Source organism: Macaca thibetana, chromosome 9, assembly GCF_024542745.1.
Source record: "Macaca thibetana thibetana isolate TM-01 chromosome 9, ASM2454274v1, whole genome shotgun sequence".
Taxonomy (NCBI): Eukaryota; Metazoa; Chordata; class Mammalia; order Primates; family Cercopithecidae; genus Macaca; species Macaca thibetana.
The window spans coordinates 122,018,968-122,035,283 of NC_065586.1; the positions used below are offsets into that span (position 1 = coordinate 122,018,968).

At 38.9% G+C, this 16,316-nt stretch overlaps 1 protein-coding gene across 7 annotated transcripts in view; it reads left to right on the forward strand.

The window, feature by feature from the left end:
• FANK1 (fibronectin type III and ankyrin repeat domains 1) overlaps window positions 1-16,316 on the forward strand; it is a 121,686-nt gene that overhangs the window by 63,085 nt on the left and 42,285 nt on the right. Inside the window, exon 2 of one of the 7 annotated variants that reach the window (XM_050803767.1) lies at window positions 15,030-15,167. The exons of the other annotated variants lie outside the window; for them this stretch is intronic. The gene's annotated coding sequence lies outside the window, so the exon portion shown is untranslated. The remainder of the gene's footprint in view (window positions 1-15,029; window positions 15,168-16,316) is intronic. 7 annotated transcript variants of the gene reach the window in all.

The window sequence follows — 16,316 nt, forward strand, 5'->3', positions numbered from 1 at the left end:
GCATATCTACTCTGCTATTAGCTTACGTGCTTCTGAAGAGAGGTCTGCTGTCTTTTTCTGTAGATCCCCTTGCACCCACCATGGCTGCTTCTACGATTTTCCACTGAACCTTAGCAATTAGATTAGAATGTTGCTTGGCGTAGTTTTCTTACGTTTATTCTGCTTGGGGTTGTTGAGGTTCTTGGATTTGTGGGTTTATGCTTTTCATCAAATTTAGGAAATTGACCATTATTTCAAATCATTTTGTTTCTTGTTTCTCTTCTCTCCCTTGGATTACAATTACACATGTGTTGGACTGCTTGATACTGTCCTTTAGGTCACTGGTGCTCTTAATTCTCAATCATTTTTTCTGTCTCCTTTGTTTTGTCAATTTTTAAAATAGCTATTTCTTTTCATTTATTGATACAGTTTTCTGCCAAGTATAACCTGTTAATTCTATTTTTCAATTTTGTATTGTATTTTTTTATTTCTAACAGTTCTAAGTATTTTAAAAATATTTTCTTATGCTCGTGTTTTTATCTTGAAGACAATACTTACAGGATAACATTTGTTTACTAATTCTATCATAGATGTCATTTGAGTTTCTCTTGATTTTTTTTCTTCCTGTTGGTCATATTTTGTTTCCTTGCATATTGGTGATTTTTTAAAAAAGTTTAGTTTTATAATTTTAGATTTATAAAATACAAATCTATTTCTTAGAGTTGTCACATAACCTGCACTCATTTACCCCATTATTAACATTTTATATGAATATGGTACATTTGTTACAAATGATGAACCAATGTTGATACATTATTATTATTATTATTTTGAGATGGAGTCCCACTCTGTCACCCAGGCTGGAGTGCAGTGGCGTGATCTCTGCTCACTGCAATCTCCGTCTCCTGGGTTCAGGCGATTCTCCTGCCTCAGCCTCCTGAGTAGCTGGGATTACAGGTGCCCACCACCACGCCTGGCTAATTTTTGTATTTTTAGTGGAGACGAGGTTTCACCATGTTGGACAGGCTGGTCTCGAACTCCTAACTCCCTCAGATGATCCACCCACCTCGGTCTCCCAAAGTGCTGGGATTACAGGTGTGTGAGCCACCATGCCAGGCTGATACATTATTATTGACCAAAGTCCATACTTTATTCAGATCTCCTTAGTTTTTACCCAATGTCTCTTTCCTCTTTTATCCCATCCAGAATACCACATTATATTTAGTTGTCATTTCTCCTGAAGTTCCACTTGGCTGTCAGTTTCTCAGACTCTTCTTGTTTTTGATAACCTTTACAATTTTGAGAAGTACTGCTCAGGTATTTTGCAAATGTCTCTCAATTGGAATTTTTCTGTTTTTTTTTTTTTTCTCATAGATGGATTTTATAGATTTTTTTTGGGAGGAAAATCACAGAGGTAAAAATGTGATTTTCGTTACCTCAAATTAAGAATATATACTATCCACGTGACTTAACCGCTTTTATTTATTTATTTATTTATTTAGAGACGGAGTCTCTGTCACCTAAGCTGGAATGCAGTGGCAAAATCTCAGCTCACTGCAACTTCCACCTCCCAGGTTCAAACAATTCTCCTGCCTCAGCCTCCCAGGTAGCTGGGACTACACGTGCCTGTGACCATGCCTGGCTGATTTTTGTATTTTTAGTAGAGATGGGGTTTCACAATATTGGCCAGGCTGGTCTTTAACTCCTGACCTTGTGATCCAACCACCTTGGCCTCCCAAAGTGCTGGGATTACAGACATGAACCACGGCGCCCAACCGTACTGTTGATTGTTTAATCATCTGGCTGAGGTAGTGTTCGTCAGGTTTCTCCATTGCAAAGTGACGCTTTCCCCCTTCCTTTCCATGTACTTTTTGGAAGTCTCTATATGCAACCACACTTCAGGATTGAGGAGTTATGCTGCAGCTCCTTGAGGGGAGATTATCTAATGAGTTATTTGCATAGGAGTTTTGCCTCTTCTCCTGTGTTTGTTTGTTCACTCATTTATATCAGTATGGACTGAGGAATATTTTTATACTTTCAGTTATAATCCAGTGCTGTTTAATTTGTTATTCAAATGTTCCAGTTTTGGTCATTGGAAGTTTTTTCAGTTTCTTGTTTCTCCTGTGTCCTGTTGGCATCCCTTTTCTATAGTGGGATGGGCTTTTTTAAAACAAAAACAAAAAAAATGAACTTACATTTTGGCACAATAAGATACTCTAGACTCATTTTGTATAATTTCCTGCCCTCAGTCTTGAATCAGCTATTTCTCAAAGGAGTTCTGAGAAATGTATCAGTGTCTACTTACCTGTTTGTACAAATATACCTGCAAATATTTGTTTATGTGAGTTAAACTAAAAGTGAGTCCAACTGATATCTCCAACTGTAATTCATTACCACATGGATCATTCTAGCCTCCTTCCCTTGCTTATATGTTAACTCCTACTCCAACAGAAATCTAGCTTTCATCATCTGCCATTAATTTACCTAGTTGTTTATTTCCCATATACATGCACAGCAATTTCAGAATTGTTAAGCTGTATCTCTGTGGGAAATGTGTTATCAACTAGAGTACAGTGCTTATGTCCAGTTTCCTTTGCTTTTAGTCTCAGAAACTGCACTCATTGCCAGAGTTATTTAGGGCAAAACCCTTTCCCCTTACTCCTTCAGTAAAGTTGTTTCATCCATTTGTAACATAGCTAAATTATATACAATTTTGTTAGCCATCTATATCTTGATATTTCTTGTATCATCAACATGTTGTCATAGTCTGCATTCTAACTTGGGATTCCCCAGCTTCCTAAATGCTTCTTTAAACTTTGCAACACTAAACTTCATTATTTGTACTGGGAAGTTCTACAGACTTTCACAAATGCAGTGTCATATAGCCACCATTCTAGTACCATCAAGAATAGTGGCCAGGCACAGTGGCTCACGCCTGTAATCCCAGCACTTTGGGAGGCTGAGGCAGGTGGAGCATGAGGTCAGGAGTTTGAGACCAGCCTGGCCAACATGGTGAAATCCTGACTCTACTAAAAATAAAAAAATTAGCCGGGCATGGTGGTGGGCACCTGTAATCCCAGCTGCTCGGGAGGCTGAGGCAGGAGAATCACTTGAACCCTGGAGGCAGAGGTTGCAGTGAGCTGAGATCGTGTCACTGCACTCTAGCCTGGGTGACAGAGCAAGGCTCTGTCTCAAAAAAAAAAAAAAAAAAAAAAAAAAAAAAAAAAAAGTTTTACTCCCTGAATAAAATCCTCCATCTGTCACCTATTCAACCCTTCTTCCCTCTTCTTAAGCTCCTGATAACCACTGTTCTTTTTACTGTTTCCATAGTTTTACCTATTCCAGAGTGGTATATAGTTGGGATAATACAGATGTACCTTTACAGACTAGCTTCTTTCGCTTAGAAATATGTATTTAAGTTTCCTCCATGACTTTTCATGGCTTGACAGCTCACTTTCTATCACTGAATAACAAATATTCCATTGTAAAAATACCAGTTTGTCCATTCCCTTATCGAAGGACCTGTTGCTTCTAGTGTTTGGCCTTATAAATAAAGGTGTTGTAAACATTCACGTACAAGTTTTAAAATAAACTGGGCAGTTACCTCGGTGCATGATTGCCGAATCCCATGATAAGACTGTGTTTAACTTGGTAAGAAACTTCTGAAGTGGCTGTACCATTTAGCAGTCCCAACAGCAATGAATGAGAGTTCCTGTTGCTCTGCATCTTTGCTGGACTTTGGTATCATTAGGCTTTTGAATTATAGCCATTCTAATGTGTGTATACTGGCATCATGTTTTAATTTGCAATTCCCTAATGACATTTGATGATGAGAATCTTTTAGTATGCTTATTTGCCATTGGTACATCTTTGGTAAAGTTTTTATTCAGATCTTAATTTCTTAATGGGGCTTTTTTTCTTGTTGGGTTTTAAGAATTCTTTGTATATTTTGGATACTAGTCTTTTATCAGGTATGTTTTGCAAATACTTGCAGAATGTCTTCCTTTTAAAATTGGTAAATGCATTTATTTCATTCTTGTTCCCGAAGGGAATTTTGGCTGAGCATATAGTTCTCTGAACAGCTTCTTTTCTCTTCTGTCTGCAGATCTTACTGTATTACTGTCTAGTCTGCATTGTCATCTTTGAGAATTCTGTCATTCTGACATTTTTTGTAGATGATGTGTGTGTGCTCTCTAGTTTTTGGGATCATATTATTGCCTTTGATGTTCTGCTGTTTCATATTTGTGTCTAGGCATGTTTTTCTTTTTATCTTAATTGGGATCCTGGAATTTTGAACTCATATCTTTAATTAGTTATGACACACTTTCCTTTAAATATTTCCTCTCTTCTGTTCCTTTTATTACTCCTTTCTGGCTCTCTGATTAAATATATGCACGATCTTCTCATTTTGTTTTTTTAACCTCTATTTGTGTTTTCCATCTTCGTTTTATTTTGGGTAAATTGAGTCAATTCTTCAGATATGTAATTATCTTTTTATCTTTGCCTTATTTGCATTTGACCTACTTACTTTATTTCAACAATTTTTTATTTTAGGAATTTCCATTTGCCTTTTTCCTCAACTATTTCTGCTAATTCCTAGCTCTTTAATACTCAATTTGTAATAGAATCTTCTGTTTCTTTAAAGTTTTGTACATAGCTCTTGGATATTCTGAGTCTGACACTCCAGCCTCTTTGGTTCTTGGAGGGTGTATATCTCTGACTGCAGCTTGCTTGCCTCCCCTTGTGTTTAATCTTTGATCTTAAACTGGGTAGCTAACTTGGTGAGTCTTTCCTTTAGAGAGCATTTGCATCTGCCTCTGGCGGTAGTCAAGAGGCTTATCCAAACCATGATCATATTGGATCCACTGGAGACTTGTTCAGAGCAGGAGTCTCAGGTTCAGCTTCTATTTCTTGCTGCTTTCCAAGTTCAGTATCCCCACATCATGGCTGCTATATTAACCTGGCCTCATGGTAATCTTACTCCTCCATCTATGTGCATATCAGGTCAGCTCCGCTTCTCCACTGCTCTCACTGCCTGCTTCTCTGGTCTGAGTCCTCTCCCTCTCTAGATTCCTTGGCTCCTGTCTTTTGGGTGCTGTTGCAGTGGCTTTGGAACGTGGAGACACTGGTTTGTTCTTTCTGGTTTCTGACTGATCTGAGGTCTACTCATATTTTAAATTTTTAATTTGGTGGCGAGAGGGTGTAGGGCGAAAGGGTGGGGATGTCCCTGGATGGTTCTTCTACATTTTATGAGAAATGCTTCAAAGGATGTGTCCCAGCCCAAGTCTAATTGTTATAGAGTGGAGAGTCCTTCAGAGTCTGATAGTTTTTGATGACTGAATCTGATCACTTTTCATGACCTGTCATGCTACCTGCCTGGTCCTTCCTTCATCATATTTGCACCTGGATTACTGAGTTGCCTCCTGTCTGATTTCCCGCTCCTGCCTTCACCTCACTTTGGTCTGTTTTCAATATGGTAACCGGAGGGATCCTGTTAAAACCTAAATCTGATCATGTCGCTCCTTGGCTCAGAATCTTTCACTTGCTTTCCATAATTTCTTTTTGAGATTTATCTACGCTATTGCATGTACCAATAGTTCATTTTTATTGCAGGTTAGTATTTCATTGTGTGGGTAGAACACTATCCATTTATCTGCTGATTGGCATTTGGCATGTTTTTAGGTTTTGGCGATTATGATTAAAGCTACTCTGAACATTTATGTACAAGCCTTTGTGTGGACATGCTTCATTCATTTTGAGTAAATACCTAGGAATGGAATTGCTGGTTCATTGGGCAGGTCTGTATTTAACTTTGTTAGAAACTGCCAACTGTCTAAAATGGTTATACAATTCCAGGTTTCCACCCACAGTGTGTGAGAGTTCCAGTTGTTCCACATCTTCACCAACATTTGGTATTTTCAGTCTTTTTACATTTTAGGCATTCTCAGCATTTCATTGTCATTTTTTACTAGCATTTTTACTAGCATTTCCACAATGACTAGTCGTCTTACTGTATCCTTATTGACCATTTGTCAGTTTTTTGTAAAAGATTTCAAATTTTCTACTCATTTAAAAATTGGGTCGTGGCCAGGCATGGTGGCTCACGCCTGTAATCCCAGCACTTTGGGAGGCCCAAGTGGGCGGATCACCTGAGGTCAGGAGTTCGAGACCAGCTTGACCAACATAGAGAAATCTCGTCTCTACTAAAAATACAAAATTAGCTGGGCGTAGTGGCACATGCCTGTAATTCTAGCTACTCGGGAGGCTGAGGCAGGAGAATTGCTTGAACCTGGGAGGCGGAGGTTGCGGTGAGCCGAGATCATGCCATCGCACTCCAGCCTGGGCAATAAGAGCGAAACTCCGTCCCCCACCAAAAAAAAAAAAAAAAAAAAAAAAAAAAAAAAAAAAATTGGGTTGTATATCTTCTTATTAGTTGTAAGCATTTTAAATATATTCTGCATGTAAGCCTTTTGTTAGACTTATGTATCATCAATATTTTTTTCCTACTCTGTGAATTGCCTTTTAATTTTCTTAATGGTGATTTTCAAAGAGTAGAGGTTTTTAATGTATTGAAACTCAATTTATCAAATCATTTTCTTTTGTAGTTAATGTTTTTTGTGTCCTATATAAGATATCTTTATCTTACCCATGATTGTAAACATTTTTTCTAACATTCTATGTATTTTGCTCTCAGTAAATATTTGCTGAATGAATACATTTGTTTTTATACTTATCCTACATATGTATATATTTATAAACAATGGATTATTGTACATATTTTATAAGCTAACATACTGAATATGAGCTGAAGTAAAGCAGAGTGATTCCAGGTAGACTCTAAATAACAGATACTATAACTTATCTAACAGATGATAAGAAAATGGATAGTATCTTGTGATGTAAACATACCTCAATTTATTTATCCACTCTTCTGCTAAAAAGGTTAGTTCCAATTTTTTGTCACTACAGTACTGATGCTACCATGATCATTCTTGGCTAGGTCTTCTTGTATACATGTGTTAATGTGTCTTTAGACCTTATATCTGGTAGCAGGAGGTGGATAATCTTCAGGGGACTTCCGCTTGAAATTACATACAGTTGGTACATTGACATATGCTCCTTTTAAAGGGCATTTTGGCAATATGTATCAAAATGAAACCTATACACATCCAAAAACTCAATTCTTCTAGGAATTTGCCATAACATCTAAAAATATTTTCATCACTATGTAAAGTTAAGTGCACAGTTTTTATTGAAGTGTTGTCTGTAAAAATTATTTTATACAGAAAGTACCCTTGTTTTTAAAAATTGAGTTAAAATCCCATGTACTAACATGCAAAAATATCTACTAGTAACTTGTTAATTTAAAAAGGCAAGCTTGGGCTGGATTCAGTGGCTTGTGTCTGTAATCCCAGCACTTTGGGAGGCCAAGGTGGGCGGAACAGATCTCTTGAGATCGGGAGTTTGAGACCAGCCTGGCCAACATGGTGAAACCCTGTTTCTACTAAAAATACAAAAATTAACTCAGTGCCATGTGCCGTAATCGCAGCTACTCTGGAGGCTGAGGCATGAGAATTACTTGAATCTGGGAGGCGGATGTTGCGGTGAGCCATAAGCCATGATTGTGTCTCTCTCACACACACACACACACACACACACACACACACTGCAAAGTACCTTGTCTCACACACACACACACACACTGCAAAGTACCTTGTCACACACACACACACTGCAAAGTACCTTGTCACACACACACACACTGCAAAGTACCTTGTCTCACACACACACACACACACACACACTGCAAAGTACCTTGTCTCACACACACACACACACACACACTGCAAAGTACCTTGTCACACACACACACACACACACTGCAAAGTACCTTGTCACACACACACACACACACACACACACTGCAAAGTACCTTGTCACACACACACACACACACACACACACACTGCAAAGTACCTTGTCTCACACACACACACACACACACAGCAAAGTACCTTGTCTCACACACACACACACACACACACACTGCAAAGTACCTTGTCACACACACACACACACTGCAAAGTACCTTGTCACACACACACACACTGCAAAGTACCTTGTCTCACACACACACACACACACACTGCAAAGTACCTTGTCACACACACACACACACACACACACTGCAAAGTACCTTGTCACACACACACACACTGCAAAGTACCTTGTCACACACACACACACACACTGCAAAGTACCTTGTCACACACACACACACACACACACACACTGCAAAGTGCCTTGTCACACACACACACACACACACTGCAAAGTGCCTTGTCACACACACACACACACACACACACTGCAAAGTACCTTGTCACACACACACACACACACACACACTGCAAAGTACCTTGTCTCACACACACACACACACACTGCAAAGTACCTTGTCACACACACACACACACACACACACACACTGCAAAGTGCCTTGTCACACACACACACACACACACACTGCAAAGTACCTTGTCACACACACACACTGCAAAGTACCTTGTCACACACACACACACACACACACACACTGCAAAGTACCTTGTCACACACACACACACACACTGCAAAGTGCCTTGTCACACACACACACACACACACACACACTGCAAAGTACCTTGTCACACACACACACTGCAAAGTACCTTGTCACACACACACACACACACACTCTGCAAAGTACCTTGTCACACACACACACACTGCAAAGTACCTTGTCACACACACACACACACACACTGCAAAGTACCTTGTCACACACACACACACACACACACTGCAAAGTACCTTGTCACACACACACACACACACACTGCAAAGTACCTTGTCTCACACACACACACACACACACACTGCAAAGTACCTTGTCTCACACACACACACACACACACTGCAAAACAGCACGTTGAATATGAGGGCTTTTTGTAAAATTTTATGTATTCATGCTAAATAAATCTTTGAAAGAATTTTCGCTGGTGGTCCTCCCTGGGTGAGAGAGACCAGAGAGGTTGTATATATATATATGTGTGTGTGTGTGTGTGTGTGTGTATATATATATATATATATTTTTTTTTTTTTTTTTTTTTGAGGCTGAGTCTTGCTCTGTCACCTAGGTTGGAGTGCAATGGCGCGATCTCGGCTCACTGCAACCTCTACCTCCCGGGTTCAAGCGATTCTCTGCCTCAACCTCTCTAGTAGCTGGGATTACAGGCGCCCGCCACCATACCTGGCTAATTTTTTTTTCTTTTTTTAGTAGAGATGGAGTTTCACCATCTTGGCCAGGCTAGTCTTGAACTCTTGACCTTGTGATCCACCTGCCTCGGCCTCCCAAAGTGCTGGGATTTATAGGCGTGAGCCACTGCACCCGGCCTATTTTTTTTTTTTTAAGTATATATTTTTAAAAGTGTCCAGGCTGGGTGCAGTGGCTCATGCCTGTAATCTCAGCACTTTGGGGAGGCCGAGGCAGGTGGATCCCTTGAGGTCAAGAGTTCGAGACCAGCCTGGCCAACATGGTGAAACCCCATCTCTACTAGAAATACAAAAATTAGCTGGGTGTGGTGGTGCGCGCCTGTAATCCCAGCTACTCTGGAGGCGGAGGCACGAGAATCGCTTGAACCTGGGAGGTGGAGGTTGCAGTGAGCCAAGATCATGCCACTGCACTCCAATCTGGTCAACAAAATGAAATGTGTCTCAAAAAAAAACAAAAATGGCCAATATCTGCATATGTATTTTGGCTTCTGTTTTGAGACAACAGAGCATGCATTCTTGAACCGATCTGACTGCATGGCATTTTTTACATTCCTTGTTCGTCAAGGTTATGCCTAAATGCCTCACACGTGCCGGTTTTTATTTGTAAGGTTATTTTGTAATTTGAATTTTGAGAGGGATACATATTTACATACTATAGTAAGACAGGGTGAAGCAGAACAAAAGTTGGTAGTTTAAAGGTAATTTCAAGTGCAAGTCCCCTAAACAGTTTTAGGAAATTAATGAAAGAGTTGAAGGGGGTGTTAAGTGTGAAGAAAGTGGGAGCTTGAGGAAGGAGGTTAGAAAGGGAAGAAGGGAGAAGCAATACCTGCTCAGAAGATTAAAGAGATTTATTTGTATTCAAGCTGAGATTAAAAGTGTACCTTTGTAGCTAGCACAAAGAAAAGGAAGTAAATTTATTTTCAAACTTTTTTTCTATAGGAGGAGAATTTTTGGAAGGACAACTATGTTATAGTAGCTGCCTTTGCATTTTATTTGCAGAATAGGGAACCTTGGCCATTAAGACATGCTTGGAGCCAAGAAACAGATGAATGTGGAAACAGTCCCGTAGTAGAAACAGGGGATTTGTTATGTAGGATGTTATTCTGATAAATGCAAAGAAGAATGACCATTATTTATAATTAATATCTGATTTATGATCCTGGTTATTTTCATACTGGCTGCAAAAATACAATTTATGTTTCTGTGTATACCCTGGTAGCCTATTTAGAATGAGTATGTTTAGGAAGATTTAGAGCACAAAATTTGTCTTTGTAAGGTAAGTTCATCCAACCCTTCTATTTATTTTTATTGTAAACCATTGTAGAAAGCTGTTAGAGAAACAGGGACATGGTAGTTGATATGGTTTGGCTCTGTGTCCCCACCCAAATCTCATCTTGAATTGTAATCCCATAATCCCCATGTGTCATGGGAAGGACCCAGTAGGAGGTAATTGAATTGTGGGGACAGTTCCCCCATGCTGTTCTTGTGATAGTGAGTGAGTTCTCATGTGATCTGATGGTTTTATAAGGGGCTTTTCCCCACTTCACTCGGCACTTCTCCTTCCTGCTGCCTTGTTTGCTTCCCCTCTGCCATGATTGTAAGTTTCCTGAGGCCTCCCCAGCCATGTGGAACTGTGAGTCAATTAAACCTCTTTCCTTTATAAATTACCCAGTCTTGGGTTTATCCTTATAGCAGCACATGAGAATGGGCTAATGCAGTTGTAGATTATAAAGAAACCCCATTTTAAAGAGCAACAATATGTGGCAGATACTATGAATTGATGTATAAACAGAAAATTACATTTTCCTTAAAAATCACAACACTTAGGGGGTTGTCTAGCTTATCAGGTATGTCGGTCATGAGGATTAGATTTTTCTCCAGAGGGCTTAATATTAGTTGGACTCTACTATATTAAGATGATTGGATTCATTTTCAGGTTTGGATTTGCATGGGGCAAGTTTGCAGAGCATGTCACTGGTGACTTACGTGGAAGAAAGAATCCTTTTTCTTGCCATTATGTTCTTCATTGTCCTCTCTGGGCTGCTTCCTTGAGATATGACCTCGGATGTCCCTCAGCATCGCAGTTATTTTCTTTAGAGCAATCATCACAATTATGATAACTTTTTTTAGGGAGGCAGGTAGTGTCTTTGTTTAATGTCTGTTTCTCCTGCAAGACTCAGTGAGGGCAGAAAGTGTCTTGTGCTCCCCGTTCCTAATAGGTCTACCACATAGTAACATTCAAAAAATTATTGTGAGCAAAGGAACAGAGAATGAATAAAAAAGGATACTGGCAGGCCAGGGGATGGAGAAGGAAAACAGCAGTAGAGGGCAATTTGGGAATGATCCCTGATATAGTCATATTTACCCTTTAATATCACATTATGTGCTAAGAAAAACAGTAGAGTTTAAAAGATTTTTGTGTCAGTATGTGTCATTCCGTTTTAGTTGTGTGAATAAGAGAGGCTCATGAGAATATAATTGATTTCTGTAACTAGCTGGGTTGAGGACTTTTATCAGACTCAGCAGCCTGACAAACCTGAGTTGAAAGACAGCGTCACATCCTATGGGTGACACATGTGAACTAGGAGATGGGTTCATGTAATGATGGGAACTCACATGACAGAAATATTGGAAACCTGTTTGCATATTTGAAGTTAGTTGCTATCTAATTTTTACACCTACTGGTAAATAATAGGCAGTGTAAATGTGGGTAAGCACCAAAGGCCATAGAATAAAATGTGCTACATATTATGTGTTAAGTCACTGCTTACCTGTCATGGTTAAATTAATTGCAACATATTTTAAGGAATGATAAAACAGAATCTTACGGATATTTGAATAATACCAGATCAGCTCAGATCAAATAATTATTGATAGCACTAGGGTAGAGAGTGAATGAACCTCAGCTCACTCTCCTCCAAGAGCTTCGTCTCTGCAATCGGCCTCTGTATCTGTGGGTCTGCTCTACACATTTAACCAAGGGTTAAAAATATTTGCGAGAAAAACCCTCAAAAATAACAATACAACAACAAAGAAAACACAAAAATACAGTATAACAACTACTTCAACTACTTATATAGCATTTACATTGTATTGTGTATTATAAAAGTAATCTAGAGATGATATAAGGTATATGGGAAGATGCATGTAGGTTATATGCAAATACTGTGTCATTTTATATAAGGAACCTGAGCATCCTTGAATTTTAGTGTCGTTGGGGGTCCTGGAACCAATCCCGAGGGGCAACTATAGTTGCATTGAAACTATATTGGAATATAGAAAATATTAAAGATGCATAGGTCTCAGGATTCCTGAATTTGAAGCTGAACCACCTTTATATAACATTTTAAGATAATTTTGCAGTGTAGCTTACTTGGATACCTATTTAGTTGGGAGAAGGGTAAGACAAAAATAAGGATAGAAATATATCCATGTATGCAGTACTTTGATTTTTTATTAAATAATTCAGACATAAAATATGTAAAACAATACATGCCACCACCTAGGTTAAGAAACAAAATATTGCTGACAAAATTATTTTTCTTTCATCCTATGTTTATCTTCCTCTGTTTGTGATATAGTTTTGATCAAATATTATGTAGATTGTATCATTCTCTTTTTTTTTTTTTTTTGAGATGGAGTCTTGCTCTGTCACCCAGGCTGGAGTTCAGTGGTGCAATCTCTGTTCACTGCAACCTCCACCTCCTGGGCTCAAGTGATTCTCCTGCCTCAGCCTCCTAAGTAGCTCAGACCACAGGTATGAGCCACCATGGCCTACCTAATTTTTGTATTTTTAGTACAGATGGGGTTTCAGTATGTTGACCAGGCTCGTCTCAAACCCCTGACCTCAAGTGATCTGTCTGTCTAGGCCTTCCAAAGTGCTGGAATCAAGGCATGAACCACTGCACCTGACCTATATTGTATCATTCTCTACATAAAGTTTTACAGCTTTCTTTTGTGATTCAACCTTCCCCTCGATTTATTCACGTGGGTATATTTAGCCCCAATTCATTTTAACTTTAGTCTTAACTGCTATGTAGTATGCTAATGTTTGATTATTCATAATTTGCCCAATCTTTTCATGCTGGCCATTACAGTAGTTTTCCATTTCTCTTAAACGTAAAGTTGCCATGAACATTCTTACACATGTAAGGAACCATACCTAGGAGTGGAATTGCTGGATGATAGAGAATGCACGACCTGAACTTAGCCTTGCCAACTTGTTTTCCAAAGAGATTTCCCAATTTATACTCTACTGGCAGTTTGAGAGTGTTCCACTCTTCCTCTTCACTGCTACTGGCAGATTTTAGATTTAATAAACTTGATGACCAGCATTTTGAGAGGCCGAGGCAGGCAGATCACCTGTGGTCGGAGTTCGAGACCAGCCTTGACCAACATGCAGAAACCCCATCTCTATTAAAAATTCAAAATTAGCTGGGTGTGGTGGTGCATGCCTGTAATCCCAGCTACTCGGGAGGCTGAGGCAGGAGAATTGCTTGAACCCGGGAGGCAGAGGTTGTGGTGAGCCAAGATTGTGCCATTGCACTCCAGCCTGGGCAACAAAGAGCGAAACTCTGTCTCAAAAAATAAATAAACAAACAAACAAATAAACTAGATGAATGCAAAATGTCATTGTAATTGCATCGTTTTGTTTATCAGTGAGGTTGAGTAGGTTTCACTGGCACTCCTCTTCTCCTGAATTGCTTAGTCATATCCTTCGTTAGTACGTTTTTCTTAAGAGTGAATATAAGCTGATCGTACGCATTTGAATACTTTGCTATTGTTAAAGTATCCTACCATTTATCACTATGAATATATTTTAGACTTCAATGACATACTGTGTCTAAAGAATATATATAGCAATTTGGCTTTTCTTATCTGATTGTAAAAGACTTTGTCATTTTACAGACTCATTGTGCATTTCCATAGAAAATCTCAGAAGCTCCATACCAGGCACAGCCTGTAGGGGAAAGAGCACAGATTTTGGAGTTAGAGATCTGGGTTGAAATCCTTGCTTTCCACTTATCAATTCTGTAGCTTTGAACAAGCTACTGTACCTCTTTGAGCTTTGGTCTCCTCCTCTCTATCCTTATCTGTAAATTGAGAACACCCCATCATCGTGAAGTTGAATCCATTGTTGATCAAGTGTCCTGTATGATATTTTGCTTAGAGCAAGCTTGCAGTAAATTGAAGTTGTTGTAATTAAGTAAAAGAAATATCTTGGAAGTACGTTTCCTTCTTTGCCTACTACCTGTTACCTGTATAGAACTCCAAGCAGGGTTTCCATGTAGTTAGAAGTGTGAAATAGGTGTGAGCATTGTGACTTTCAAAGGCATTACCATTACCTTATGTCTGTGAAGTCCTTTATACATTTCAAATCACTTCAATATTTTGTCACATTATTTTTTCTTTGCAGTAAATCTGAGAGGGAGGCAGGACAGGTATCCTTATTTATCCCCCAGTTTTCCTGATGAGGAATATCCAGGGTAGAGCCAGGAGAGGAAGCAGTGTTTCCCGATTACTACCTTAGGGAGTTTTGGCTTTTGTTGTTTTTGCTGTTTGAACTGATTTTTGCCCTAGAAGAACTTATTAGCAAAGTAGAGGAAAGCAACTTTTGGGCAGTTTGCACTTACATTACTTACTTTTAAAGGATAAGGAATGTTTGGGGATAAAAACATAAGACAATTTAAGTATATTGAAATGTCTTCATGAGATGATGTATTCTTTGCCTGCAGGCTCTGCCAGACTTGCCTCTTTATCCTGAGACCTCACTTAAGGCACCTCATTCCCGGATTAGAATGTATGTAAACTGTATGCATTTTGAACACGTCTTCCCGTAGGCTCCCTCCGCAGCTGCCTCCCCCATGCATCTGGTTTGTATTTGTTTGGTGTTGAATGTTCCCTGCTCCTCACTTTGCCCTTCCCTCTTGGTCATCTTGGTTACACCTGTGCCCTCAGGACACAGGGGAGGTGTCCCACAAGTGTGCTGAATGACTGGGTATAAGTAAACTTTTTCCTTGGAAATAAATGTCAAGCAGGATATCTGCTTGACACCAAAATGGTCAATAAATTGAGCCAGAGTGTAATTGAAATGTCTCATGCTTTGAAGCATCCACATGGACTTATTCTTGGTTTATTTTTATCAGACTTGTTGCTATCATATATGTATAAGCTCAGCAAGGAAGAGTCTAGGCTAGTTAGTTCATCTTAGCTGAATCTTTTTTCCATTAAGAATAAAAATGCTCAGTTACATTTTATTTTTTCCCCCTTTATTCAGTACTATACCAGCTTAAAATAATACCAAAAAATCAGCCATAATGCTATATTTGTCTTTCGTTTTTCTAAATTCTTTCAGTTCTTCTGTCTGTGTGCATCTGTACATTTTACGCCATTATAATAACATATGTGTAAGTTCATGTCTTTTCCTTAGTATGTCATCTTCCATGCTTTTAATCAGTAAATATTCTTCTATCTAAATAATGTACCAAAGTGTATCTAACAAATTCCATGTTCTTGGACATTTAGATTAGTTTTTATTGCTGTGAATGGTATTAAAGTGTTTCTGGTTTTTATTTTATGTTGTGATTTATGTATGTGTGTATGTAGTTAAACATAGGGCAGTAGTAGATAGCACATAGAAAGTTAAGGACATGCCACTGGAGTCGGGTTCCCTGGGTTCAAATCCTGACTCTGCTGCTTATTGCATGACCTCCCTAGCAAATGATGGGACCTCTGCGTGTCTCCAGCCTTACAGGTAAAAGATAAGAGGAAAGTTCTAGCACTTTATAAGGTTGTTGTGAAGATTAAATAATATATGTAAAGAATTTTAGAACACTCAAAGTAAAGTCTTATCAAAACTTAGCTATTAAATAACCCAGGTTTGGGCAGGGATGGTGGGATGGACTCCTCGGTAAAATAGGATTGGCCATAATTGTGTTGCTAATTGAAGCTGGGTAACAGATACAAGCGGATTTGCTATACTATTCATTTCTACTTTTCATGGTGAGATTTTTATTTTTTTT